This window comes from Paroedura picta, chromosome 15 (assembly GCF_049243985.1).
Source record: "Paroedura picta isolate Pp20150507F chromosome 15, Ppicta_v3.0, whole genome shotgun sequence".
Lineage (NCBI taxonomy): Eukaryota > Metazoa > Chordata > Lepidosauria > Squamata > Gekkonidae > Paroedura > Paroedura picta.
Genome location: NC_135383.1, coordinates 31,799,193 through 31,827,007, shown reverse-complemented (window position 1 = coordinate 31,827,007; position 27,815 = coordinate 31,799,193). Strand labels below are relative to the sequence as shown.

The 27,815-nt window shown below is 50.6% G+C and overlaps 1 protein-coding gene across 2 annotated transcripts in view; it reads right to left on the bottom strand.

Annotated features, from left to right (window-relative positions):
• The window catches only part of LOC143824183 (uncharacterized), a 264,423-nt gene extending 246,211 nt beyond the window's left edge, over nt 1-18,212 (bottom strand). Inside the window, exons 1-2 of one of the 2 annotated variants that reach the window (XR_013226721.1) lie at nt 17,995-18,212; nt 3,779-3,921 (exon numbers count right to left, since the gene is read on the bottom strand). The gene's annotated coding sequence lies outside the window, so the exon portion shown is untranslated. Of the gene's footprint in view, nt 1-3,778; nt 3,923-17,994 lie in introns of those variants that run through there. The other variant, XR_013226722.1, reaches the window with a different exon arrangement.
• Between the last annotated feature and the right edge of the window lie 9,603 nt (nt 18,213-27,815).

Sequence of the window (27,815 nt, the reverse complement as noted above, 5' to 3'; positions counted from 1 at the left end):
GGAGACTAAGCTGAGAGAGTGTGGCTGGCCCCCAATCACCCCATACTGGTCCATGGCATAGTGGTGATTCCAACATGTGTCTCTCAGATCCCTGCCCAACACCCTAACTTGTGCACACTGCTCAACCCACAGAGCAGCTTTCAGCATGTGACACACAGCTTTGCATTCATAACATCTCATCCCCCCCGTCTCCTCCCATTCTTCATAAGTAATCTCGGGGCACACAGAATTTACTGAGGCACCTCCACCCTGTTCTAATGTTCAAGATGTTCTCCTGCAATCAGCTGCAAGACACTGCAGGTCCTTGAGCCTCCTGGTGTGCATTTGGCCTATACCATCTACTCAGTGCACTTCCAGCTCTGAGCTCACATTCTTCCTTTATATTCGCAAATGTTTCCAAACCCCTCATCAATTAAGATGCAAGCACTGATAATAAACATTAGCCCCAGAGGTCACCTTTCATAAAACCCTGTCAAAGCTGACCTCACAATGTTGGCATTTCCAAACAATTTCAAAAACTCATTAGAACGTCTAACACCCACCACAGAGGGCTGCAACTCAATTCTCCCCAGCCCATTTTAATTTACAGGAAGGTAAATCTATAACATCCTTCCATCCTTTCATTGTTATTTGGATTTAGGAGCAAAATCTTCCTTGTGATAAAAGTATCAAAGATGTTAGTACCCAGCTCTGAAATCAGCTGAATTCCTCTTCCATCAGTACTTCCTTGTTCACACCACCTGAACTAGCAACCTGAACAACTTGAGACTGGCTTGTAAGATGGGACATCATATCTCTTCACAGACATTACATCTCACTGTACAACCCCAGGGAGAACACACAACACACAATTCTCCAGAGATGTCCACATCTATTGTGTCTGACAGGGTTTTGGGATGAAAATTCCTGCAATACCCTTTCTGGACAAAACGGCAATCGTGCATGTATGCTTGATCAAATATAACGCCTGGAAGGGGTTCATGTTCTCTGACAAGCAGGAGTCTCTAAATCTATATTAGAGAGCTGATCATGGAGAACTGCTGGGCAGCAGAACCTTCCCTCCTCCAAGCGCCAGGCGCATCTCCCAGCCAGCTGACCCCCTGTCCTCTCTATCTGGGGAAAGACAGAGCAAAGAACCCAGCAAGGAGAGAATGGCCTGGAGGAACTATAGTGGCAGGCAGGAAAGTGTCTGAATTTCTCATTCCTTCTGTTTCATCCCTTGAAGCCCTGAGATAATTTGCATCTCCCATGTGCACAGAAGTCTTTATATACTAGGAACCAACCTAAAATCTTAAAAGATGAGGCAGTAAAAGTGCTACACTCAATATGCCACCAAATTTGGAAAACTCAACAATGGCCACAGGATTGGAAAAGGTCAGTTTACATTCCAATCCCAAAGAAGGGCAATGCCAAAGAATGTTCAAACTACCGCACCATTGCACATTTCTCATGCTAGCAAAGTTATGCTCAAAATCCTACAAGCTAGGTTCCAGCAATATGTGGACCATGAACCTCCAGACGTACAGGCAGGATTTCGAAGATGCAGAGGAACTAGAGATCAAATTGCCAACATACGCTGGAGAAAGCTAGGGAGTACCAGAAGAACATCTACTTCTGCTTCATTGACTATGCTAAAGCCTTTGATTGTGTGGAGAAAGAATTAAAGGAAGAATGAAAGGACAAGAGAGAAAAAGAGGGGCAAGGAAGAAGGGAGGGAGAAAGAGAAAGAAGGGAAGGGAGAGAGATTGAAAGAGTGAAAGAAAGGGAGAGGGATGGAGGAAGGAAGGAAGGAAGGAGAAGCATCTAAAGGCCACCCTGGACTCTATGGGGCCAGCGGGAGGCATTTTCTCCATCTTCCATGGCCCAACTGGTAGGCGAGGGTTGTGTGGCAGAATGCCAAAGGGAGCTGGTGGGTCATCTTTTCTGTGTCTCCTGTCCCCGCGACTCAGAAGAGTGCAAAGGCCATGCTCGATCCCATGGCGTGGCTAGACCCTTTCCCCCACTCTCAGGATTCCAGGTGGGTCAGTGTCCTGGAACTGGACAGTAGGACGAGCCTCGTCCTCCCTCCCAGCCACCCCGCTCTCTGGCCCAGTTTACCTTTGGAATGTGGGCCTGCAAAGGAGGCTGGCTCTTCTTCCAGCAGGAAGAAGGAGGTGAAGAGGAGGCTTGGGGGGGGGGGAAGACCCACCATTGGCCCTCCCTGAGAGAGTGGTCACTCCTGAGTGCCAATTAGGTAGGGTGTGAGTTGTCTGTCATGTAACTCAAACTTTATTATGGTTAATTATTTTGGCTGGAATCCTGTGGGAAATCTCTGGCAGGAGGCGTATTCATAGACTTGACAGCTTGTGTTAGGAGAGTCCTGCTACAGATTTCGGGGGTGGACCCTGGGGAAAGCGGGGTCTTGGGAGGGGAGAGACCTCTGCAGGGACAACTGCCATACAGTCCACCTTCCACAGCAGCCCTTTTCTCCAGGGGAAGTGACCTCTGTTGTAATTTTAAAAGAACTTCAGCCACCCCCTTGAGGCCGGCAGCCCTATATGTCCCCTCGCGATGCATATCCTGAACACCCCCTTGCTTCTGCTGCAGTCTAAAATGTACCTGACACTGCTGCTCCTGGGAGACAGAGCATCTCCCCATGCTCCCCTGGGAGGGTGAGGGAAGGAGCCCCCTAACCGGAGACCAGAAAGTGGACCTCATGAGATGCTGGGCAGCCACAGAGACGCCTGCACAGAGGGGCCAAGAAGAGGTTGGGGACTGGCCCCTCTGGAGACAGGCAAGTCAGAAGGGGTTCACAGAGGTGGTGGCGGAGGCAGTGGAAGCAGGGGGTGGCAGCAGCCTCCAGGGTGCTGATTGAGGCAAGTTTCTAAAGCCACAGCTAAATGTTCCTGTGGGATATTTGCTGGAGAAGCCAAGGCAGCTTGGGAACTGCAAGGCCAGCAATGCTGCTGCCTCCTTGCTCTTTACGTGACGAGCTCTGACCTGAGAAGTGTTCTGGGTGGGAGGGGCCAATCGAATAGAGACCCTTCTCCAGCTAGCCATGGGTGACAGTTTTACTGGTTGTCCTCCCTCTTGTTCTTAGTCATCTGGATAGGAAGGTGTGCATTGTGAAAGGTCCTGCTCCCATGGGTGCCCTTTCCATTCGGCCACACTCTCACAGCGGCCGTGTCCCCTGCCACGTGCCCAGTGGGCTTTTGGATCCCTTGGTAAAAACAGTAATTGCTCTTACACAAAGCCACAATAATATTATTATGCTACATCACTATAGACCTCCTTGGACTTCTGAATTCTCAGTTTTCATTTCTTTGCAAAAAAAAAAAAAAGATGGCCAGCTTAACTGAGACTTGGGTGGGTGAAGATTTGGTCTTTAGTGCAGGGCTTGATCTGAACAGCTCAGTTATTTGTGAAGCAGTGCCACAATCAGACCACTTCCAAATAAAAGCCACTTGGGGGGTGGCCCTTCGCATCTGGGGGGGGGGGCAATGAGTATATTTATGCTTGCCTGCAGACACCAATGGCTGCTCCCAGCAGTCTCCAAAATGCACAAGGATTTTTCGGATTGGAGGGAGGCGAGTCGTGGGGTGCACAGAGCTTGCTACTGGCCTGGAAGTTTTCAATGATTTTATCCATGAGACGGTAGACAGACTACTCACTAAAACTGGACAAGCCAACACCCCAGAAGAGCATTCAATGGGATCTGAACATGCTGGGAAAGTGGCCAAATGGGAGCAGTAAGGAGAAGAGTTCTAGGTCTGGGTCACAGAATGAGAAGCATACATACCGGATGGGAGGTTTCCAGACTGGCCATTATCCAGATGTCTGGAAGCAGTGAAGGGCCGGCTCAGGCAGGGCCATCTGAACCTCAGTCTGTGGTTTGGCAGGAGGAATCCTGGTGAGGAAGCATGACTGTCCTATTTGGATGGGCTGCAACAATTAGAAGCAAAATTGGCATGAACTCCAGTACCTCCCTCTCCTTGGCGGAACAGGTCACAAGAGTAGCACAGCAAGTGCTCTTACACTTGTGCTAAGATAAGCTACTAGCACCCTACCAGCCCCCAGAACAACGGGCCACAGGGATCCAGGTGATGGTCGCCTCTAGGCTGGACTTCTGCAACTCACTCTATGCAGGCCTCCTGCAAGGATTACCCTCCGTGGACAACAGCAAGACTTCTGGATGTAAAATCAGACTTCTTTATTGGGTAGCATTGGTGCAGCAACATATAGACTCTTTGCTTTTGGAGGACCACTTTCCACAAGGCATAGCTTTGCCTTGAGTTGCCGGTGGTCAGTATGGGAGCGGCTCCTGAGCACATGGATGGGGGCTACCAGTCACTTATCAGAAGAGATCATAAAGAAGAGAGAGGAACAGCCCAGTGTCAGGATTGTTGCTGAACCCTGCCGTGAGTTAGCATGAGTTTCTCCATCTTTGTTTACCTTGTCTTTTCTCTGCTTTGTTCTTGGGGCCCCAGGCCCATATATTATGCTTGCATGCTTGAAACTGAAACTATGTTGCTGCATCCTGTTATCTCGGGGAGCTGTGAATTATTTGTCTTTTGAACCTCCCGGCTGGGTCTGCCTTTTGTAACCATAACATCTTATCTTGTCCGGAGACGACCAAGGACGTGTGAGTTGTAACATTATGGTTTATGGCACCTGGCGCCTCATTCCCCCCTCCCCTGGGAACTCTCAAGTTTTAGGCGGGAGAACTGTATTGATAAGGGGAGGCAAATCTGTCCTCAGGCAGATTTGACTTCTTTAGCTTAGGTGTATGAAGTAACTTCTCAATAAATGCTTTCTTTAATAAAGAAGCTTGTTGTGAGTTCTTGCAACGCTTGACACCCAGGTTCTGGGCTGGCCTGAGGAGACAGGAATTACAAGGGTGTGACAGGCATGTGGCCGAGCAAGGGGACAAGGTGACCCGGGTGAGGGATTAGAGGGGATTCTTATTAAATTTGCAGACGATACTAAACTGGGAGGGGTAGCAAACACAACTGAAGACAGCAACAGAATACAGGGTGATCTTGATAGGCTGGAGAAGTGAGCTAAACTGAATAAAATGAAGTTCAATAGGGACAATTGTAAAGTTCTGCATTTAGGTAGGAAAAAACAAATACACCAATATAGGATGGGGGAGACTTGTCTTGGCAGTAGCATGTGTGAAAAGGATCTAGGAGTCTTAGTAGACCACACATTGAACATGAGTCAGCAGTGTGACGCGGTGGCTAAAAAGGCAAATGGGATTTTGGGCTGTATCAAACGGAGTATCGTGTCCAGATCACGGGAGGTGATGGTACCGCTTTACTCTGCTCTGGTTCGGCCTCACTTGGAGTCCTGTGTTCAGTTTTGGGCACCCCAGTTGAAGAGGGATGTTGACAAACTGGAGCGTGTCCAGAGGAGGGCAACAAAGATGGTGAGGGGTTTGGAGACCAAGACGTATGAGGAAAGGTTGGGGGAGCTTGGTGTGTTTAGCCTGGAGAGGAGACGACTGAGAGGGGATCTGATAACCATCTTCAAGTATTCAAAAGGCTGCCATATAGAGGATGGAGCAGAGTTGTTATCTCTTGCCCCAGAGGGATGGATCAGAACCAATGGGATGTAATTAATTCAAAAGAAATTCTGTCTAAACATCAGGAAGAAGTTCCTGACAGTTCAGTTTCTCAGTGGAACAGGCTTCCTCAGGAGGTAGTAGGTTCTCCATCTTTGGAAATTATTAAGCAGAGGCTGGAGAGCCACCTGACAGAGAGGCTGATTCTGTGAAGGTTCAAGGGGGTGGCAGGTTACAGGGCATGAGCGAGAGGGTTGTGAGTGTTCTGCATATTGCAAGGGGTTGGACTTGATGACATATGAGGTCCCTTCCAACTTTATGATTCTACTAGTTTCAAAGCCCATTTATAAAAATGGGCTTTGAAAGGGGAGAAGGGGGAAGGGTAATTGACACGCTCCCACGCACCCACGCCCTCTCCCAGAGGCCCCCCTGAAATGTGGCTCCGTGCTCCTCCCTCCCAAGCTGAGAAAGAACCGCTAGGGGGGAAGAAAGGCATGAAAGCCGCAGGCCGCGAAAGCAACACCCCGCCCTGGCTTCCTGCTTGGGCTCCGAGGCCAGCAACCACACCCCAGCAGAGCCCTTCCGCCTCGGCTTGCCGTACCCCGGGAGGAGGAGGAGGAGGAGCACAGTGGCTCGCCTCCGCCCCTTCCCCGGAGACCTTCCCCACCCGGCCCGAAGGCAAACAGGGCTCGCCGGGCGAGGGTGGAAACCAGAGGGCTGTCCCAGGCAGGCCGGAGGGCGCCCTGCGCGCTCGTCGCACAGCAGCCTCGGCCCTCCCCGACCCGCCTCAAGCGCTCCTCGCACCTTCCACTTTGACCCGGCTGAGAGCAATTGAACGCCGCTCCTCACTGTTCTTCGTAGGCAGGGCTGCGCATGCGCATGCGCCTGCTGCCCTGCCCCCTCCCCGAGGCTTTTCTTCGGCTGTTGGCTGGCTCGGGGGACAGCGCTGCTGCTGCTGCTGCTGCTGCTGCTGGGGCTCGGGGGTCCGGCTGCGGGAAGGCAGCTCGGACTCCGGCTGTTCTGCGGCTGTTGGCTGCCTTCGGGGTTGGCTGCCTTCGCTGCTGCTGGTGCTGCTGGGGCTCGGGAGTCCGGCTGCGGGAAGGCAGTTTGGACTCCGTTGCGGGCGGCTTCTCGCCGCGCCGTGGGTGGAGGTGGAGGAGCGTGGGCGAGGAGGTCAGGCAGCACGGAGGAGACGCGGCCTCGGAGAGGCGCCTGCTGACCAGCCCCTCCCCCGACGCTTTCCTGCTGCTTTTCTTCGGCCGTTGGCTGCCTTGGGGGACGCCGCCGCCGCCGCTGCTGCTGGGCCTGGGGGGTGCAGCTGCGGAAAGGCAGGTTGGACTCCGTTGCCAGTGGCCTGATGCGGCGGCAGGCGCTTCGTGCCTCCCGACGCATCAGGCCGCCGGCAAGGAGCAACCGTGAGCCGCGCTGCGCGCGGCTCGCGGTTGCTGGGACTGGGAATCGGAGGGATCAATCGGCAGGCGCTGCGCGCCTGCCAATTGGTCCCTCCGATTGTCTGTCCAGAGGAAGGGTCCAATTTGGACCCTTCCTCATCACGGACACATCCCGCCCTAGAACCCCTTAGCGTTTTATATAGTCCGTGGCGCCCGCGGCGCCACGGGCGGTTTAAAGATGATGAATAAATCATGGCCCTCAGCCAGGAATGGCCCACCCAGGTAGTTTAGAACCAATTAGGTAGGAGCTTTTGACAAGGAAAGGCTAATAAGGAATCAGCTGTCTCTCTCCAACTTCCTTCCCGTTTCAGAAGTTTGCTGGGGAAAAGAGGAGCTGGCCTCAGAGCATGGCCTGTTGCCAGTATGTTGCCCTGGCCTCGTGGCTTCTTTCTCTTCAGAGGTCATGGGGGGTGGGTGAGCCACCTTATGGTGCAGCCTCTGCTCTACTTCTGGATGAGGGACTGTGGCAGGCTCAGAAACTTGCCCCTGCTGCCGTTTGGGACCCAGAACAGCCAGAGAAAGCCTCTGTGCTGTGAATGTTTATATATGAGTAAGCAATTTGAGGTTTGCAATTTGCAGCCTGAAAAGGGAGGAATGCTTTAGGGGTGGGACTGGGAAGATTTAGACTTTTCCTTTCCATATGGATAACACCTTGGTCTTGCTGCAATCTTTCCAAGACCATGACAACAAAGGAAATTTGAGACCAGTGGCATGGAAGATGGAAAACTTTAGATGGGGCATAAAAGCACCATGAGGACGTGTGGAGGGGGAGATGCTGTTTCCCAGCAGCACCTTCCCAGTAGAAGAAGAGTTCATTTTATATCCTGCTTTTCACTGCCCAAAGGAGTCTCAGAGTGGCTTACAAATACCTTTCCCTTCCTCTTGCCACAACAGACACTCTGTGAGGTCGGTGAGGCGGAGAGTTCTGAGAGAAACTGCCATGAGAACTGTTTCTAACAGGACTGTGACTAGCACAAGGTCCCCCAGCATGTGGAGGATCAGGGAATCTAATCCATCTTGCCAAATTAGAAGCTGCTGCTCTGAACCACTACACCAAGCTGTACAAATTGCCATTGCCTTAAAGAGATGCAGCCAGAGCACAGGCACAAGAAGCTGTTGCAGGAGGATTGCTGTAAGTTGTTTCTCTCTCTCTCTCACTGTGTGTGTGTGTAGAGGGGAGTGCTACATAGTCTTCCCCCATTGGTCCCCATCCCAAGCGGTTCTTTCTCCCAGGCGAACTGATCTCTGCAGTCTGGACAGGAGCTTTGATTCTGGGGGCTCTCCAGGTCCCCCCTGGGGGCTGGCATCCCGGAAAAGGGGCAGGCATGCCAGCCTCCATCTGGGACCTGGTGATCCCACTTGTGGGGTTTCTCAAAGTCTGAAGAATATTTCAGGGGTTTATTAATGGTAAAAAAAGTTGAGAAAGCTGACAGAGGCAATAATAGAGAAATCCTCTGTAAGCTCTTTGCCAACCAATGGTTTCATGTTTGGTTGTAACATACAACTGTTTTTCCTTTACTTAGATATTGAACTGAACTAAAGAATGTACAGACTGAAAGGTTTTCAGTTCTTCAAGCAAATTTTGCTATCAATTTATTTTCATTGAAGGAAGGAGCAGTGACAAGCTTATGAATTATTTGATGTTTATTGTTATTAGCAATTACTGCCACACAACATTTCTCCTTGTTTTGCACCTGGAGCCTGGCATCTCTCCACCTCCATGGGATCCACAGCCAGAGAGTCCCCCCTCCCAAGTAGCCCTTTTCTCTAGGGGGACTGATCTCTGTTGCCTGAAAATGACCTGCAATTCCAGCAAATCCCCAGGTCCCTACTGGAGACTGGAAACCTGCAACCTGCATAGATTTGGCAAGATGGCGGCGTGCCCAGACGCTGGGAATTAGAGCTCCCGCCTGGTCTGGGCTATGAGAGTTTTTAAGTTCAGGGGGTGCTGCTCCGACGCAGGTTTGGGGGCTCAGGAGTCAGCCCCTACCCCCTCCCCCCTTTTTACCACAGGATTGGACCCCTTGCAGCCTAATAGGAGGAGAAAAAGGAGGAGAAAAACAGGTAGAAAAAGAGGGGGGGAAGAGCGGCCCAAAGCACCGGTCCATCACCGGGCTCGCGTATGGTCGCCTCCCAGCATAAGACATCGTGTCTGGGGGAAGGGAGCCAACGCGAGCCCCGAGGTGCAATGGAGAGAGGCCGCACGGGGGGCACCAACTGAAGACCTACCCCCCCGCGGATTGCTACTATCCATCGGGAGCTATATATCCTCAACGTACCCCCCTCCGACAAGGGAACAAAACAGCAAACTAGACCGCTGGCCTACCTGGAAGAGCGCCTCGATAGCGCGGGGCGCTGGGGCTGGCTTGGTTCCCTGCCTGCTCTTCGTTGCCGGTTCATTACTGGCCCTTGGGCTCGGCTCACTGGGGGCTCTACTCCGGGACCCCTGGAAGCAGCGAGCGGTGAGTGGAAACGGGGCGCAATGGCGCTTGGGGCCTTGGAGGCGACGAGCGGCGGCGGGGCGCGACGGCGGCGACGGCGGGAGCCATTGCCTGGGGCCTGGGCTCGACCGGGGGGCTCGGGAGCGGTGCGCGTGCCCTGCGGCTGAAGATCCTGCGGCCGAAAAATCCATCGACTGGCGAAGGACAGCTTCCAGAGGGCTCCTGCTGCCAACGGCGCTTGGAATCTGCCCCCCCCACCCTTCCATCTCCATCGGTGGGGCTGCTGCCTCGAAGAGAGCACGGAGAGCGGAGATATCAGTGCTCTCCCTTTAAGACCAAGATTGGAAATGAAGATTGGCCTTGGCCACCATCTAGTGGAGACTGGAGGAATTACAAGGATTTACTTGTTTTACTGAAAATCGCCCTCTGCTCCACCTGGTGGCCAAAGGGCGAATACCAACTACTACTTCTTTCCTTTTTATTTTTTATTTTTTATTTTATTTTTTTTTTTCTGGTTTTGTCCTTTCTCTACCTGTGGCTGTCTGGGGTAGCCCCCCCCTTCTTGGTAATAGGGTGGGTTAGTGGGGTTAAGGATAGGGTTTCGACCAGAGAGATTAGATGCTAGGGAAACTTAGCAGTGCTGGGAAGTGAACTAAAGGGCTGGGAGAACCCCTTGCAGGCGGGATCCCACCCTGCAGTATAGCTTGGTCCCACCAGCTGCTAGGTAGAATAGGGTGGGGGAGGGAGGGTTGGGTGGTTAGTAAAATAGGGTAGGGTGGGTTAGGGTGGGATTAGTGCAGCCGGGTGGGAGTACAGATAGGAGATTAATTGATTATCTCTCTGGGAGCAAGGGGTATGGAGAGGGAGGCCCAAACTGAGAGGGGGGGTTATGCTGGGGCCGGGATCTCGACGATCATGGGCCAGGGGCGCTATAGCGAGGGGAGGAGGTTGGACAAGAGAAGGGGTGGGAGCACTGGTGTCCTGTATAGGGCCCGGTCATGGAGACATGGTCGGCGCCCTGGGTGTGCTCGATCCCCTTCTAACCTCCGGCCCATCCCCAGGAATGTGAGGGAGGAGGCTAGGGTAAAGGATCCGACATTGGTCTTGTGCAACGCAAGGTCGATTAAGAACAAAGCCTCGACTCTGCAACATTTTATTGCAGAGTCGAAGGCGGACCTTGCTTGCGTGACCGAGACCTGGGTGAGGGAAGGTGAGACAGTGGCCCTGAGAGAACTGGCCCCACCAGGTTACTCGGTCCTCCACCAATCTCGGACCCACAAAAGGGGAGGGGGGGTGGCCATTGTGGTCCGGGAGGTTCTCACCCACAGGGCTCTCCCGGCGCCGGAAATCGAGGGGGTGGAGTGTGTCGGTATTGGATGGGACTCGGTCGAGAGTTTGGCTATCTGGTTGGTATACCGTCCGCCCAACGCGCCGCCAGATGTCCTGCCCCGCCTGCTGGAGGCGGCGGCCGCCTGGGCGTTGCAGTACCCCAGGCTTCTGATCCTGGGTGACTTCAATGTCCACGCGGATGCGCCCTCTCCAGTCCATGGCGGAGACCTGGTGTCATCCATGGCAACACTAGGACTTTCGCAATTTGTTGCTGGGCCCACCCATCATGCCAGACACACACTCGACCTGATTTTCGGCGCTGGGATAGAAGTGGATCTGGATACAGCTTTGGCTGTGCCGTGGTCAGACCACTATGCCCTGCGGGCCCGGCTCAGGATACCACCCCCCCCCCCAGTTGGGCGGCGGGCGCATTTTAGTCCGCCCGCGGAGACTTATGGATCCAATAGGATTCCGGAATGCTCTGCGGGACCCGATGCCTCCTGGCGACTCACTGGCGGCCCTGGTGGAGGACTGGCAGTCCCGCCTATCGGCTGCCATAGATGAGATCGCCCCTAAATGTCTTCTCTGCCCTCGACTCAAATGGGCACCCTGGTATAACAGGGAGCTTCGGGAGAGAAAAAGGGAAGTGAGACGACTAGAGCGAGTGTGGCGGAAGACTCGCGACGAAGCTACGAGAACATCTCATCGCACGCTTATGAGGGCGTATGAGATGGCGGTGAAAGTGGCAAAACGGGAATTTTTTGCCGCGGAAATCGCGTCCGCGAGCTCTCGCCCGGCCCAACTATTTAGAACAGTTAGATCCCTTACCGCCCTTGAGGGGCGCCAAAATAGTAGAAAATTAGAACTAGGCTGTGAGGCTTTAATGAGCCATTTTGCGGACAAAGTCTCGTCGCTCCGCCGCGCTCTTCCCGCCACAGTTAATACAGTAAATGAACTGGAGACCTGTTGGCCGCCTTTGGAGGTGACGTTCGATGGCTTCAGACGGCTCTCTCTACCCGAAGTGGACGAGTTGCTAGGTTCGGTCAGGGCGACCACGTGCCCCCTCGACCCCTGTCCGTCATGGCTCCTCAAAGGAGGGGGCCAGAAGATAGGAGGCCAGCTCAGGGATATTGTCAATCTCTCCCTGGATTCCGGGGAGTTCCCTGAGCAGTTAAGGGAGGCAGTGGTCCGCCCTCTCCTGAAAAGATCTATGCTGGACCCGCGAGACCCAGACAGCTACCGCCCAGTATCGCACTTAGCGTTCCTGGGCAAGGTGGTCGAAAGGGCCGCGGCAGACCAGCTCCTGGCATTCTTGGAAGAAACTTCGGCACTCGATCCATATCAGTCTGGCTTCCGACCTGGCCACGGGGTGGAGACGGTGCTGGTCGCCCTGCTGGATGATCTCCGTCGCCAGCTGGATAGAGGCGGGTCGGCAGTGCTGGTTCTTCTGGACCTGTCGGCCGCTTTTGACACCGTGGACCACGAATTGTTGGTCCACCGCCTCGCCGAAACGGGGATACGGGGCACAGCTTTACGCTGGATACGCTCCTTTCTCCAGGACCGGACCCAGAGGGTAGCAGTGGGGGATGAGTTCTCGCGCTCCTACAGACTTCCATGTGGAGTCCCACAGGGCGCGGTCCTCTCCCCCACATTATTTAACGTCTTTATGCGCCCTCTGGCCCAGCTGGTGCGGAGTTTTGGACTGGGTTGCCACCAGTACGCTGATGACACCCAGCTCTATCTCCTTATGGACGGCCGCCCGGACTCTCCCCCGGAACCATTTGCCAGATGTTTGGAAGCGGTGACAGAATGGTTCGAGCAGAGTCGTCTGAAACTCAACCCCTCCAAGACGGAGGTCCTGTGGCTGGGACGCAGGGGGCAGGATCAGGAAGCGCGCTTGCCCACCCTGGGAGGGGCGCATCTTACCATCGCGTCCCAGGCCAGGAATTTGGGCGTGATCATTGATGCCTCCCTAACTTTGGAGGCACAGATCAAAAGAGTAGCAGGCCAGGCATTCTTCCAACTTCGCCAGGCCCGACTACTAGCGCCCTACCTGTCCCCTGAACACCTGGCCACGGTGATCCATGCAACGGTCACCTCCAGAATAGATTTCTGTAACTCGCTCTACGCGGGCCTTCCCTTGTCCTTGATCCGGAAACTTCAGCTAGTGCAGAACGCAGCTGCCAGGGTCCTCACTGGTACACCTTGGAGGGCCCATATCCAGCCAGTGCTGAGGCAGCTGCACTGGTTGCCAATTGCTGCCCGGATCCGGTTCAAGGTTTTGGTTTTAACCTTCAAGGCTCTACGCGAGTTGGGACCCACATACCTGAGGGACCGCTTATCGCCCTATGCCCCCCGTAGAGCTTTACATTCTGCGGGAGAAAATCTATTGGTCGTCCCCGGCCCTAGGGAAGCACGCCTGGCCTCGACCAGGGCCAGGGCCTTCTCGGTCCTGGCCCCTGCCTGGTGGAATGAGCTCCCGGGAGAACTGCGAGCCCTGCGGGACCTTCCATCGTTCCGCAGGGCCTGCAAGACGGAGCTCTTCCGCCAGGTTTACGGTTGAGACCAGGCTTAACACCTACGCCCCCCCGGGACCTGAGGATTGGGATTAGACATGAGTACCATCAGTATCCCCTCTCCACTTGCTAAGGGGAATGGGTAGTTGATTAGCCGCTCTTGCCAGGTAGTCATTAATATTGACATGTTAATTGGTTTTTAATGTATTTTATGGGGTTATATTGTTGTAACCCGCCACGAGCCGCAAGGGAGTGGCGGGAAATAAATTCAATAATAATAATAATAATAATAATAATAACCTCTCTGGGACACAGTGCCACAAAGTCCCCCCCCCCAAGCAAGCCTGTTCATGCCCAGGAGCCTGGAGATGAGTTGTCATTGAAGATTCCCCCCTCCAAAACAGCCATTTCCCCCTGGGGAATATAATCTGCAGATGACTCCAATTCTAGGGGATTTAAAGGCAACACCTGGAGGTTGGTGACCCTTGGTTGATGGGGGGTTGACCCCCACTTGAGGTTTGAGGAGGGGCGCAAGACTCCAATGGTAGGAAGGAGCTTTGGCCACGTAGCCAACCCTCAGGGAGGCCACAGTTCAGGTGTGCATCCTAGCGCCCTTTGTTTCCCTGGGTGCAATGGGCCTTGCTTTTAGGATCTTTAATCCACTCCTGCAGAGCAGATTAAATAATGGAGTAAGGGCTCTTGGGGAGGAGTTAGGGCGGCCTCTGTCTGGGATAAAAACTCGGAGGAGCGAATCAGGAGCCATGAAGTGGCTCCTGATTCGCTCCTCCGAGTGGCACTCCAGGGCCAAGTGTCCAATTGGGAGGGGCGCAAAGCGCGCCTCCCTGTTGGACACTTGGCCCGTCTCCCAGCCGCCGGGCCACAGACTCCACTCCACCCGAGCTGCCATCCTGCACGGATGGCCGCCAGGGAGGAGCCTCACCCCACTTTCCTGGGCTTCGGGAACATCGCTTTCCCTCCACCCATGGAATGCCCTTCCCCGCCAACCGCATGCAATCGTCCTCCACCTGCCCGCCCTGTGATGAACCCACCCTTCCCACCCGCACCCCTCCCTGCCCTCCACCCCTGTCCCCGACGTCCTGCCACGGCTGCCGCCGCACACACAGTTCCTCCCCGCTTCCCCGCCTGTCCCCGAGCTTAACCGCTGCCGCCGCACCCACGCCCCTCGACTAGCCCCCCTTACCCGCTTCCCCTCCTCTCCTACACTTCGCCGCTGCCGCTGCAAAGATGGCTGCACAGATGACGAGGGCAAAGGCGGGCCGCCGCCCACGCACCAAGATGGCTGCCGACACGACGAGCCGCCCCAACACGCCAAGGCCTCCCTTCGCACGTCCTCCTGCCGCCCAACGCCACAACGAGGATGTCACCGAGCCTCCGCCCACACCCCAAAATGGCCTTTCCCTCAGGTACGCCTCACACTGCCCTCTACGCTGTCCTCCCTTCCTAAACCTGACCTCGCCTCTTCCTCGCTCTGTCGCCAGGACCCCTCGCTTACTTTGCCCTGCTTCCCGGGACCCCTGCCAGCACCCCACGGAAAGCCACACCACCTGCTAGCGCCCCTTGTATTCCCACTACAATGGGCTTTATTCCTAGTAATCTATAAAACTGTATTGTTATATATTTTACAGACATGAATGTGAAGAAGTTATAAATCCTATTAGAACAGAAAAACTAGTTACTATGAGGTATGCTGCTACATAAGACACTGAAAATGTTTGAATGTAATTAAATACTGAATTTAATTTTACTTACCGTATTTGCCGGCATATAAGATGACTGGGCGTATAAGACGACCCCCCAACATTTCCACTCAAAATATAGAGTTTGTTACATTACATTACAGTACTATGGGCCACTATGGGCAGCTGTGTCTATCCCAACGGAAGTGCACCCGGCGTATAGGAGGACCCCCCCCACTTGGAGGCATGTTTTTCAGGGGGGAAAAGTAGTCTTATACGCCAGCAAATACTGTACATATTAGAGGCAAGGCCTGTTGTACCCATCTGCAGATGTCAGCCCCCAGGTGGGACCGAGACTCCCAGAATCTAAGCTCCTCTCCTGACTGCAGAGATCAGTTCCCCTGGAGGAAAGGGCTGATTGGGAGGGGGCCACAGGGCATGCTCTGAGTCCAGTTCCTCCCATGTCCTCTGAGGTGAAAGAGGCCAGAGCAACTTACTGGCAGCAGGCAGGGCATACTTTGAAACTGGCTGGGAGTTGGAGGTGGAGAGCTGAACACCTTTTTAGCCCTTCCTGGCTGAGGGCTACCTCCTGATTGGGGCTAATCTTCCAGGATGAGCCATTCCTGGCTGAGGGCCAGCTACTATTAGGAGAATATTTCGGGGGGGGGGGTCAATCAGGTAGAGAGTGAGTTGTGTGCATGCAATTTTGACTGATTGGCTCTCATTGACAGAGTGCTGTCTCACAATACAATACAATACAAAACTTTTAATGGCATTCACAATATAAAACAATATACAATCAGTTCTGTAATAAAACTCTAAAAAATTGTGAGGGAAGTTACAAAAGGCAAGGGAGCGGCAAATACAAAAAGATGAAACCAGTTATGTTTACTTCTTTACCCTATGGGACATTACTATAGATAAAAACTTGGCTACAGTGCTCTCTCTAATGGCGGCATATCCCCAGGGAGGGCCAATCAGGTAGGGAGTGAGCTGTCTATTTGAGCCTTATTATGATTAGTGATACATAGTCACTGAAAAGTCCCTCAAAAAGGAGGTATCCAATTGGAACTCATTTTGACGATGTACATCGTATGACTGATTCACTTTGTTGGATTGAAGCTGTTTGCCATCATAGGTTTTGTTGAATTTCTCTTGGATCTTGACTGATGGGTCATTTGTAGTTTGGTGTAGTGGTTAGGAGTGTGGACTTCTAATCTGGCATGCCAGGTTCGATTCTGCACTCCCCACATGCAGCCAGCTGGATGACCTTGAGCTCGCCACAGCACTGATAAAACTGTTCTGACTGAGCAGGAATATGAGGGCTCTCTCAGTCTGACCTACCTCACAGGGTGTCTTTTGTGGGGAGAGGAAAGGGAAGGCGACTGTAAGCCCCTTTGAGACTCCTTCGGGCAGAGAAAAGTGGCCTATAAGAACCAACTCTGCTTCTTCAGTAATCTCAGGCCTCTCTCAGCCTCCCCTCCCTCACAGGGTGTCTGTTGTGAAGAGAGGAAGGGGAAGGCCGCTTTGAGCCTCCTTTGGGTAGAGAAAAGCGGCATCTAAGAACCAACTCTTCTTCTTCCTGGGTCAGCTAGGGCAAGGGTAGTCAACCTGTGGTCCTCCAGATGTCGATGGACTACAATTCCCATGAGCCCCTGCCAGCCCAGTACTTGCAGGCCTTCAGAAAGCTATGCTCTGATGGATTTTCCTTTTATAGCATTAAGCACTGTTTCAGAATGAAATATGACACTAACACAGTGCATTGTTATATTCTAAACATTTCCCCCTAGGAAATCAGGGAAGGTCTAGGTGACAAAATTGCAATTCTTTCACTCCTACCATAAATTATTGATCAGATTGATTTGTCAAAAAAAAAAAGTCTATCCACATAGAAGAATCGCCACTTTTAATCCCCTCCTCCTGCTTTCACATCAACCCACTGAGATTCCTGAGCCCACTAAGCACTTTTAATGAAGCCTCAAGAATCTTAACGTGGCACCGAAGTCCAGAACTGTCAGACAACATCGTCCATCTCAAAGGAACCACTCAGCTCTGGGGCAATCTGCATGAAGATTTCACTCCATTAGGAAAACTGGGGGGCGGGCAGAGCCACCCGTAGCTGCAGGGTCGGTCAGGTGCCTTCAGCCACGGAACTGGGATCAAGAGGTAATTTGTAAGGAGTTAATCAAATCCATTCTGGTTATGAGGCAGTGAGTATTATATTACTATGCATATACAATATATAATATACAAGTATTACGTTATTCATTTCTGTAGAAAATGCAGCCAGCACTTTCATGAATACCCGTCTGTTCCGGGATTCCTTGAAAACAAGCCACAGGAGTCTGAGCTCAATATGCAGCAAAACGCCAGTCACTATACATCTCTCTAAACAGCACAAGTACATTTAGTGTTTGGAGACATTCCTGCTGCACCAGGGTCAGAGAAACCACCAAGGCCTGAAGACTTGCCTTTAAGGAAAGGAACGCATCAGCGCAGTGCATGGAAGCTGTACTACCAGGGTGACTGGCAGTCACATTTAACATGAAGCCTCCATATTCAGAAGCAGTATACCAGCCGTTCACAAAGGTTTGGGCTTAACAAGGGCATGACAAACATCCTGTTCTTTGTTTTTCCCACCCCGGTACTAATCTAGCAAGGTGTGTTCTTCCAGTATGTTTAATGGTGCTCTCAGCTTCAGCCCACGGGTGAGTGGCATGTCTCAAAGTAAATGGAAACTGGAAATTGTTAAGCTTATTCCTTAAGGGCAAATGCAGAAAATGAGATCCTCCAAATTATAGATCAAGTGGGCACTGTTCCAAGTGATGTAAGTAAGAAATATAAGAAAGGCAGTGAAAAGAGATAAATCTAACATTTCTATCTAGCTCAAAATGAAGATCAAGAATGGGAATAAGCATTGCATTAACCCCCCTCCCCCATACATCCCATCCCTGTCATGTACTTGAAACGCTTCTGCCATGAAGCCCCCTCCCCCCCCATTTCAGAAAGAAGGCTTACCTAATGAAGATCTCAAGGAAGGCTCTTGGGGGGGGAGGGGTCCATAGCTGATGCTTAGTCAGAAAAAGCCAGTGCAACTTGCAAAGACAAGATATAGTGCAAGCTTAATTAAACAAATCTAGGTCTTCTCTTGCTGCCTTATTTGTGCATTGCCAATGGCATTTACACGGCTCTCCCTCCCATCTGCTTCAACTGCTCCCCGGAGAGCCATCCCCAGATACTTCAGCCCATGAAGCCTCCAAAACTCAAACCCTGTCGACAACGAACCAATAACTGTGTAGGGAGCAAAACGAGGAGTTATTCAGCAGCAGGGCCAGCAACAAATGGTAAATCAATAAGATGGAGTGAAGGATATGGATGCTTATGCTCTAAGCAAAGATGCTGACTAGGGAAGTGGAGGATGCTGCATCTCCAGAGCACAGAGGGGGAAAAAGGGTGCCAGCCTCAAGCTGCAAGCCCAGCTTGATAACAAGAGCTTCCCCTCTGCTTTGTTTTTAACTGATCCTCCGGAAACACTGTGGCCCCGATGGAGCTCTGGATTTCTGAGCTGATGTCATTTTAAAGAATTGCACCTTGGAAGTTTTGAACTGAAGAATTTCTGATTAAAACCAAATGGCAGATAAGTTACCACACTAAATGAGAAAAATCTAAAACGGGGTCTATGGGTCAGGGCCTCATGTGGGGCACCTCATGTGTGCCCCCTTCCCATTGCCATTTGGAAAGGCCTACTGTTGCTGATAGACAGCAAGGGTGGTCGCTCTTGGCATATTTAGAGAAAAGCAGGATGGCAAGGTGGATTATCCAAGACTTAGAGAGGATTCTTCTGTATTATGTGCTATGCAGAAGAAGAAGAGGTGGTTCTTACAAGCCACTCTTCTCTGCCCGAAGGAGTCTCAAAGCTGCTTCCAATCGCCTTCCCTTTCCTCTCCCCACAACAGACACCCCATGAGGTGGGTGAAGCTGAGAGAGCCCTGGGATTATTGAAGGAGAAGGAGGAAGAAGAGGAAGAAGAAGAGGAAGAGGAAGAAGAGGAGGAGGAGGAGTTGGTTCTTATATGCCACTTTTCTCTACCCAAAGGAGTCTCAAAGCAGCTTATAGTCGCCTTCCCTTTCCCCTCCCCACAACAGACACCCTGTGGGGTGGGTGAGGCTGAGAGAGCCCTGAGATCACTGAAGAAGAGTTGGTTCTTATATGCCACTTTTCACTACCCGAAGGAGTCTCCTGTGCGTCTTGGGTGGCCCTGCATGGCATAGCTCATAGCTTCACTGAGCTACGCAAGCCCCTTCACCACGGCAAGGCAGTGATCCTTGAAGGGGGAGAACATAATACACTGGTTAAAAACCGGTACAAGTTTGGTGCAGAGGGTGGCTGTGTCTGGGGTTTTTTGTGAAATGCTGATCACATTGTGGGGGACAGAATCTACAAATTACTGGATGGATGAGAGGGGTGTTGTAAATAATATGTAAGATTGTTTCTGTAAAAAAAATCAGAGTTGTTTTTGGTTGGTGTAATCTGAATCTTGTACAGTTGGAGTTAGATATTTAAAAGATTTGTATATAAAAGAGTCTTATATGTTTTGAAAAATCAGCTTTATATATGGTGTTATGTAGAATGGAGACAATTTAATTAAAATATTTTAACCTTCTTCTCCTCCTTCTTATGGTTCGAAGCAGGTTCTTCTGAACCTGGACCGGTCTGGATTTTTTAGGTAGTGCACATGCCTAGGTGGAGCAGAGTTGTTTACTGTTGACCTGGATGGGTGGACCGGAACCATTGGGTTGAAATTAATTCAAATGAATTTTTGCCTAAACAATTGGAAGAAGTTCCTGACAGGGTGGTTCCTTAGTGGAACAGGCTTTCTCAGGAGGTGGTGGGTTCTCCTTCTTTGGAAGTTTGTGAGCAGAGGCTAAAAGAAGAAGAAGTGTTGGTTCTTATATGCCACTTTTCCCTACCCAAAGGAGTCTCAAAGCGGCTTACAGTCACCTTCCCATTCCTCTTCCCACAACAGACACCCTGTGGGGTGGGTGAGGCTGAGAGAGCACTGCCAGGTCAGAACAGATTTATCAGTGCCGTGGCGAGCCCAAGGTCACCCAGCTGGCTGCATGTGGGGGAGTGCAGAATCGAACCCGGCATGCTAGATTACAAGTCCGTACTCCTAACCACTACACCAAACTGGCTAGGTAGTCATTGGACAGAAATGCTGATTTTCTTAACTTAGGCAGATTTTGAGTGGGTGGGTAGGAAGGGATGTGCCAGGGTTTGTCTCTTGTGGCCCTTTGCATACCCAGGAAATTGCTTATCACCACTGTGGCATGGTAGGTGAATTTTCACCAGGCCAGGCTGGATTCTGGAGGTTTTTTTGGAGGGGTCACTTGGGCATGAAATTGGGGCCTCCATGGGTAGGCAGGTAGTTGTAAGTCCCTGCATTGTGCAGGGGGTTGGACCATGTGACCCTGGAGTTCCCTTCCTACTCTATGATTCTATGATTCTATTGAACAACCAGATAATTTCCAGAAACATGGGTACAGTAATACACAAAGAAGGGCATAGATAGCATACTTCCCCAATCTTATAGACCAATATCCTTGTTGAATGTAGATTACAACATTTTTGCTATGATTATAGTGGAAAGGTTTAAAAGGTGTATTGATGATGTAATCCACATTGACCAGACAGTTTCTCAGTCCTTTGTCCGTCTCGGGGGGGGGGGGTGACAATCCGGGTCCTTCAGGGCACTCCCAGCACCAACAATCCATGGTGTTGGTTTTATTGGCCAGAGATGGGCCATGGTCAAGTTTTGGCCATCTATTTGGGGTACTATCTGCCAAGCCTGCTTGAGGTGGTGGCCACTTGGGGGCTGTAGTTTCCGAAATCTGTAGTTTGGGGGACTTCAATGTTCATGTGGACCTCCCATCCTCAGGCTCAGACCCAGACCTCGTTTCATCCATGGAGACACGGATTTTTTTACAAATTGTTGCTGGTCTTACCGATCAAGCAGGCCACACCCTGCATTTGATCTTTGATGAAGAATTGGTCAGTTCCCTGTGCCCGAAGGCCCACCTCAGAATGCTTCCTCGTCCCTGTTTTGGTGGAGGGCATATTTTAGCCCATCTGCAGATATTTATGGATCCTCAGGATTCCCTGAATGCTCCGCAGGATCCGATGCCTCCTGGTGCCTCATTAGGTGACAAGGTCATTGGGCAGAGTACGTGTGGGGGCCACCTCAGAGGTAAAAGGGGCTCAGCTGCGGGCCTCGCCAGCTAATGCCGCTTATTTTTTGAGGCTGCCTGCGCTCTCCTGAGGGTGGGGGCAGCCTCACAGGACGACCAGTGAGGGCAGCTGATGAGGCCCAGAGCCGAGCCCCATTGGCCAAAGTTGTTTTTCCTCCAAGGCTGCCGACACTTTCCTGAGGGGGTCAGCATCCTTGGAGGACAGGCAGCGGCTGGGCACTGAATGGGGCACGGCTCTGGGATTTGCCGCTTGTTCCTTGAGGCTGCCTGTGCTCTTCCCTTGGTTGGGGCCAACAATGAGCCACATCATACAAGTTGGCCCCCTGAGATGGACAGCCCTGAAATAAATGGGTTATTTCACAGGCAATTTATTTAGACATCAAAGCAGTAATGGAATTGAGCTATTTTAAGTGTATTTTATGGCTTTTAACCAAATTGTGTTACTCTATTGTTATTGCTATTGTTAATTTAATTGTTATGCTTTAATTATTATGTTGTTAACCACCCTGAGCCAGCTTACCAGTTGGGGTGGTCATAGAAAAAATAGTTATAAATAAGCAATAAATAAATTGATCCCTGTAGTCTGCAGTTGAGGTATAATTCTGGGGATTCCGAGACCCACCTGGAGACTGGCTTCCCTCGCCCCAGATATGGCACACCTTCCGCAAACCCTTGAATACACACAGAAAGAATCTTGATGCCACTGTAAGTGCGAGAACATCAGGCTTTTGGGGGGCACACCCATGCAAAGGCCATCTGTGGAAAGTGGAAGATGAGCTGAAGAAATGATCTTCCCACCCCATGTCACATTCCCCATTGTTCACGGGTAAAACACGATCCACATTTGAAAGGTCCCAGGCCTCCCTTCCAGCTGTATCCCCTCATGGACTCTGGGATTTCTGACTCTCGAGTCTTATTGACCACCGTGTGTATTGGCATCCTATTTGCTGTCAATCAGGCTCTCCCCAGCCGCAGCCAATCTGGGTTCATTCCCGGTGTACTGGGCTCTCCTCTGCCCTCCTTCCCTACTTCACATGGCTTAGCAGCCAAGTCTGTCTCCAAGAGACTAGTCTTGTAGGAGAGACCCTGGTTTATAACATACTATCCCGTTTCTAGTGCGTCCGGGGACAATCTGGAACAACTGTTCCAAGACCACCATTTCTACAATCATTCCCCCTTCAGTTCTAGGGTTCAACAACCAGGTGGTTGACTATTGACTAATACTGAAGGGCTTAGATGAGGCTGGAGGGTCAAGGCTTGGAACTTTGACCAGTAGGTTTTGTGCGATACCTTGAACCAGTCAAAATTCACATTCTTCAAACTGTCATAATTGGCAAATTCATCCTTAAGAAGGTCCTTCCCCGGTGAGATAATGCCCAATTATAAATGACCATTGCCCTTTGGACATTTCACAGCCTCTGTAGTACATTTGAAAGTGTCTAAGTAGGCTTCAGAAGACAAAGAAGAGTTGGTACATATATACCACTTTTATCTACCTGAAGGAGTCTCATAGTGGCTTACATTCATAGAATCATAGAATAATAGAGTTGGAAGGTACCTCATGGGCCATCTAATCCAACCCCCTGCACTATGCAGGACACTCTCAACCCTATCGCTCATCCACTGTCACCTGCCACCCCCTTGAACCTTCACAGAATCAGCCTCTCCGTCAGATGGCTCTCCAGCCTCTGTTTAAAAATCTCCAAAGATGGAGAACCCACCACCTCTCAAGGAAGCCTGTTCCACTGAGAAACCGCTCTGTCAGAAACTTCTTTTTAATGTTTAGACGAAATTTCATTGGAATAAATTTCATTCTATTGGTTCTGGTCCGTCCCTCCAGGGCAAGAGAGAACAATTCTGCTCCATCCTCCTTTTAAATACTTGAAGATGGTTATCAAATCCCCTCTCAGTCATCTCCTCTCCTGACTAAACATACCAAGCTCCCCCAATCTTTCTTCATACGTCTTGGTCTTCAAACCCCTCACCATCTTTGTTGCCCTCCTTTGGACACACTGCAGTTTGTCTACATCTCTCTTCAACTGAGGAGCCCAAAACGGAACACAGAACTCCAAGTGAGGCCGAACCAGAGCAGAGTAAAGAGGTACCATCACCTCCCGTGATCTGGACGTGATACTCCATTTGATACAGCCCAAAATCCCATTGGCCTTTTTAGTCACTGAGTCACACTGCTGACTCATGTTCGATGTATGGTCTTCTAAGACTCCTAAATCCTTTTCGCACATGCTACTGCCAAGACAAGTCCCCCCCATCTTATATTGGTGTATTTGGTTTTTCCTACCTAAATGCAGTACTTTACATTTCTCCCTATTGAACATTTTATTCAGTTTAGCCCGCTTCTCGAGCCTATCAAGATCATCCTGTATTCTGATTATGTCTTTTGTTGTGTTTGCTACTCCTCCCAGTCTGTCTGTCTGTCTGTCTGTCTGTCTGTCTGTCTGTCTGTCTGTCTATCTATCTATATCCATCTATCCATTTATTTATTTATTTATTTATTTATTTATTTATTTATTTATTTATTTATTTATTTATTTATTTATTTATTTATTTATTTATTTATTTATTTATTTATTTATTTATATATAGTCGGATTTATATATCTCCGTTCGCCAAAAGGTCTCATGGCGGTTCACAATAAAATACAAAATCAAAGTAAAATCACATAAATCCCATAAATACCCCATTATTACAATAAAAAGATGGCATTCTAATCTATCTTTCCCCACTTTCCCCGCTTGTTCAGAGAGAGGTCGGACGTTAGTTCCGTAAGAGAGAGAGGAGAGAGAGACTGGCCAATGGATTAGGGATCTTGGATGGAACCCGGGCTCTGCCCTGGCCTCAACCGTATGCTTGGCGGAAGAGCTCCGTCTTACAGGCCCTGCGGAAGGATGGTAGTTCCGACAGGGCCCTTAGCTCCTCCGGGAGCTCATTCCACCAGGTTGAGGCCAGGACCGAAAAGGCCCTGGCCCTGGTCGAGGGCAGGCAAACATCCCAGGGGCCTGGGACAGTCAGTAGATTCATACCCGCAGAGCGGAGAGCCCTGTGAGGGGCATAAGCAACCAAACTGTCCCACAGGTAAGTAGGACCCAAGCCGCGTATGGCCTTAAAGGTTAATACCAACACCTTAAACTTGGCCCGGAAACAGACTGGTAACCAATGAAGATGACAGAGTACCGGCTGAATATGGGCCCTCCAAGGTGTCCTAGTGAGGAGCCTAGCTGCTGCATTTTGTACCAGCTGTAACTTCCAGATCAGAGTCAAGGGTAGGCCTGCGTAGAGCGAGTTACAGTAGTCTAGTCTGGAAGTGACCGTTGCATGGATTACAGTGGCTAGGTGTTCCGAGGACAGGTAGGGTGCTAGTAGCCGGGCCTGGCAAAGATGGAAAAAAGCCGTCTGGGCTACTTTCGTGACTTGAGCCTCCATAGACAGGGAGGCATCAAAAGTCACTCCCAAGTTCCTGACCACTGGTGTAGATGTTAATTGTACTACATTCAGGCATGGGAGGTGCGCTTCCTGATCCTGCCCTCTTCTGCTCAGCCACAGGACCTCCGTCTTGGAGGGGTTGAGTTTCAGGCGACTCTGCCTGAGCCATCCAGCCACTGCTTCCAAACAACTGGCGAATGTATCTGGGGGGGAGTCCGCCCAGCCGGCCAGGAGATAGAGCTGGGTGTCATCCGCATATTGGTGGCACCCAATATACAGCAAAGTTGTTCCAGGTGGCCACAAACATCAACAGCATCGAAGGCAAACTAGACAGATAGGGTAGGTCTGTCACTAGCTACTAGCCATGGTGACTGAAGGTCACCTCCACATTCAGAGGCAAGAAACCTCTGAACACCGGTTCCAGGAGGCAGCACCAGGGGACTGCCTCAGTCTCTATGCCAGCCATTCTTGACGCCCAGCAGACACAGAGGAAGGCAGAAGCGGCAGAGACACGCTCCGCAAGTAACCCCCTAGTTAAGTGCTTTTATTGTTCTTTTATTGTTTTAAACATGTTTCATTTTGTCTTATTAACTGCTGCACTCAGCTTTTAAACCAAGTAGCCTCCACAAATTGTGATAAGCTGCAGCAAATTAACAATTAGCAGCTACACCTGCTTATATTGCCTGACCTTGGACTTCCACAGCTTCTTACATAAGAACAGTTAAAACAGTAGCTGGGACAGCTGTGGGTTTGGAGTGGATGTGTAAGGAAAGGGAAAACACCAGAGGTGAAGTAACTTAAAATGGGGGTGCATAAATGAGCAAGAGATACCGAGTCTGAGGATCATTTTCTCCCTGCCTCTAAACAATCAAAGATGAGAGACTGTTTTGTAGCAACAGGCTCCTTACACAAATCCCTGCCTCCAATCATTTTGCACCTTTGGCAGATGTTCTGGAAGATTCCCCTGGAAACTCTGCTTTGGATATTGCTAGAGGAGAGGTTGACATAAATTTGGAGAACTCAGACCCCCCTCCAGATGATGGGAGCGTGAAGGGGGTTGATGATGCACCGGCTGACTTGCTCTTACTGACTGCAAAAACAATAGACTATATCTGCAAAGTACTGTCTTCATTGCATGCGAAAGTGGACAACCTAATTGCTAGGGTCTCTGACTTAGATGGTAAGAGCTTCAAATTCAAAGGGCCATTCCACACCAGGATCTATGTGGCAAATTGGTTGCGGGACGAAAAAACGACATTTTAAATTGTGGAATTCGTCGTTATGCATACCTGGCTTTGTAGTGGAATCCAGTTGTGTTTCTATCGTTTCCCACAGGTTTCTGGTCTCGGCAAAAATCGCTAGCCAGGAAGCGATATTGCCAAGCTCGTCCCGCCCCTGGCTGTCAAGCAGGCGGCGTTATCATGATCCCAAAAAGCCCCCTTTCCTTTAAGGAAGTTTAAAAAACACACACACACATGTTGCAAAGAATCTGCGTTGATTCGTTGCAACGGAGAGGCCCATCTAGGTAGCAGGTGGTTTTTGAGCTGCCGTTTCATCGTTGCCACGCTCCCCCCGAGTGAAAAAATAAAAATTAACCCCCCCCCCGGCATGGGCGCGATTTTCGGCCGAAAATACAGTGAAAAATAAAGGGAAAATAAACCAGCCAACGGGGCTGTGTGTTGCTTTGTGCTTGGTGACTTAAAACAGCTCTGCAGCCAGGGAAGCCTCGCTGGGTAAACGAAGGCTCGTCAGTGCGTTGATCTCCGCTCGCTCGGAGAAAAAAAAATGGCGATTGCTTCGCCGGAAGATCAGAGGAGAGAGCTAGGGGGAGGGACTTTGCAGAAACCGCAACAATGGTAACGCACAGAACTTTCCCGCTAGTGTTGCAGATTGATTGCAAGAGTGTAGCGCTTTCTGGAGGGTGAATCCACTTTTTGGGATTTCCCTGAAAGCGCTACAACGAAGCGCTTTTTGTGGATCGGTTTCAGGAGTGTTGCAGATTGTCAATGATGTTGTGCATAACAGCAAAACAGTAGCAATTTCAATTTGTAACCATTGTGCTATTTTGGACGAGTGCGGAATGGCCCAAAGAGTCCACCCTACATAAAGAGCCTTCACTAGGTACAACTACTGCCCCACAACAAGGTGCTTTTGCTTTAAAAATCACCAATACTCCCTCACGGCTGCATGACAGAGGAAGTGAAGCTACCTACCACCTGGTTTTGCAACCACACAAGGTCAGCCTAACTGTTTGTAGCTTTAAAGGCAACATTCCTCTTGGAGATCCAAGCTACTTGTTAAAAGACACCTGAGAGCCCTTTTGGGTGATCAAGTGAAACATGCTGACCTAATTGCAGCGGAAACGCTACACAATCCCAATCACACACTAAGGGTTTTACTATCATTCAGCAGCCCCAAAGTACCATCCCTGCTGCTTTGTAACAAACCCCTTCTAAGTGCAAAGGGGGTCTTTCCAGCGCATGTTTTTAATAATACAACCCTTTTGCCTTTATTTCCTAATTTTTAATCTTTGAGACAGCACAAGCGTATCGAGTCTTCTGAGAAGAGGAAAGAAAGAAAAGAAAAAAACCCAACTGCCTCAACTGACCTGATCAGCTGGATAGATGTGCCTCCTGGTTTAAAGACCTCCTCGGATCTTTAATCAGATAACGACATCTTAGAGGGAAAATTGTTGGGCTCCTTTAAAGGCTTATCCCCCATGGATCAGCAACTGATCACAGACAGGCTGGAGTACCTGAGAACCAGCTTACTGAAAAGCACAGCCAGCACAACTCCCTTATCTACTCCGTCAGCCCACCCATCAAATATGGATGCGCCTAATCCTGACCCCAACATGACTATAATTGCCCCTCATAACAAGGATTCACCAACAGAAATAGCGCCTGAGAGAAATAAACATCTAGGACCACCAACCAATGCTCTTACGACTCAGGGGGAGGGAAACTGCCATAAAAGGGTCAATATCGAGACAGCACATAGACACAATTGTCCAGGAAAGGGTAATGGCAGTGTTTTCTTTGACCCTAACAAATCTCTTGAGCAGCTAATTGAAACTGATTGACTCTTAAAGGTCCCCTCCCAGCAATCAAGATCCTCTCCTGAAATGTTGCTGGTTGGAAAAGTAAGGTG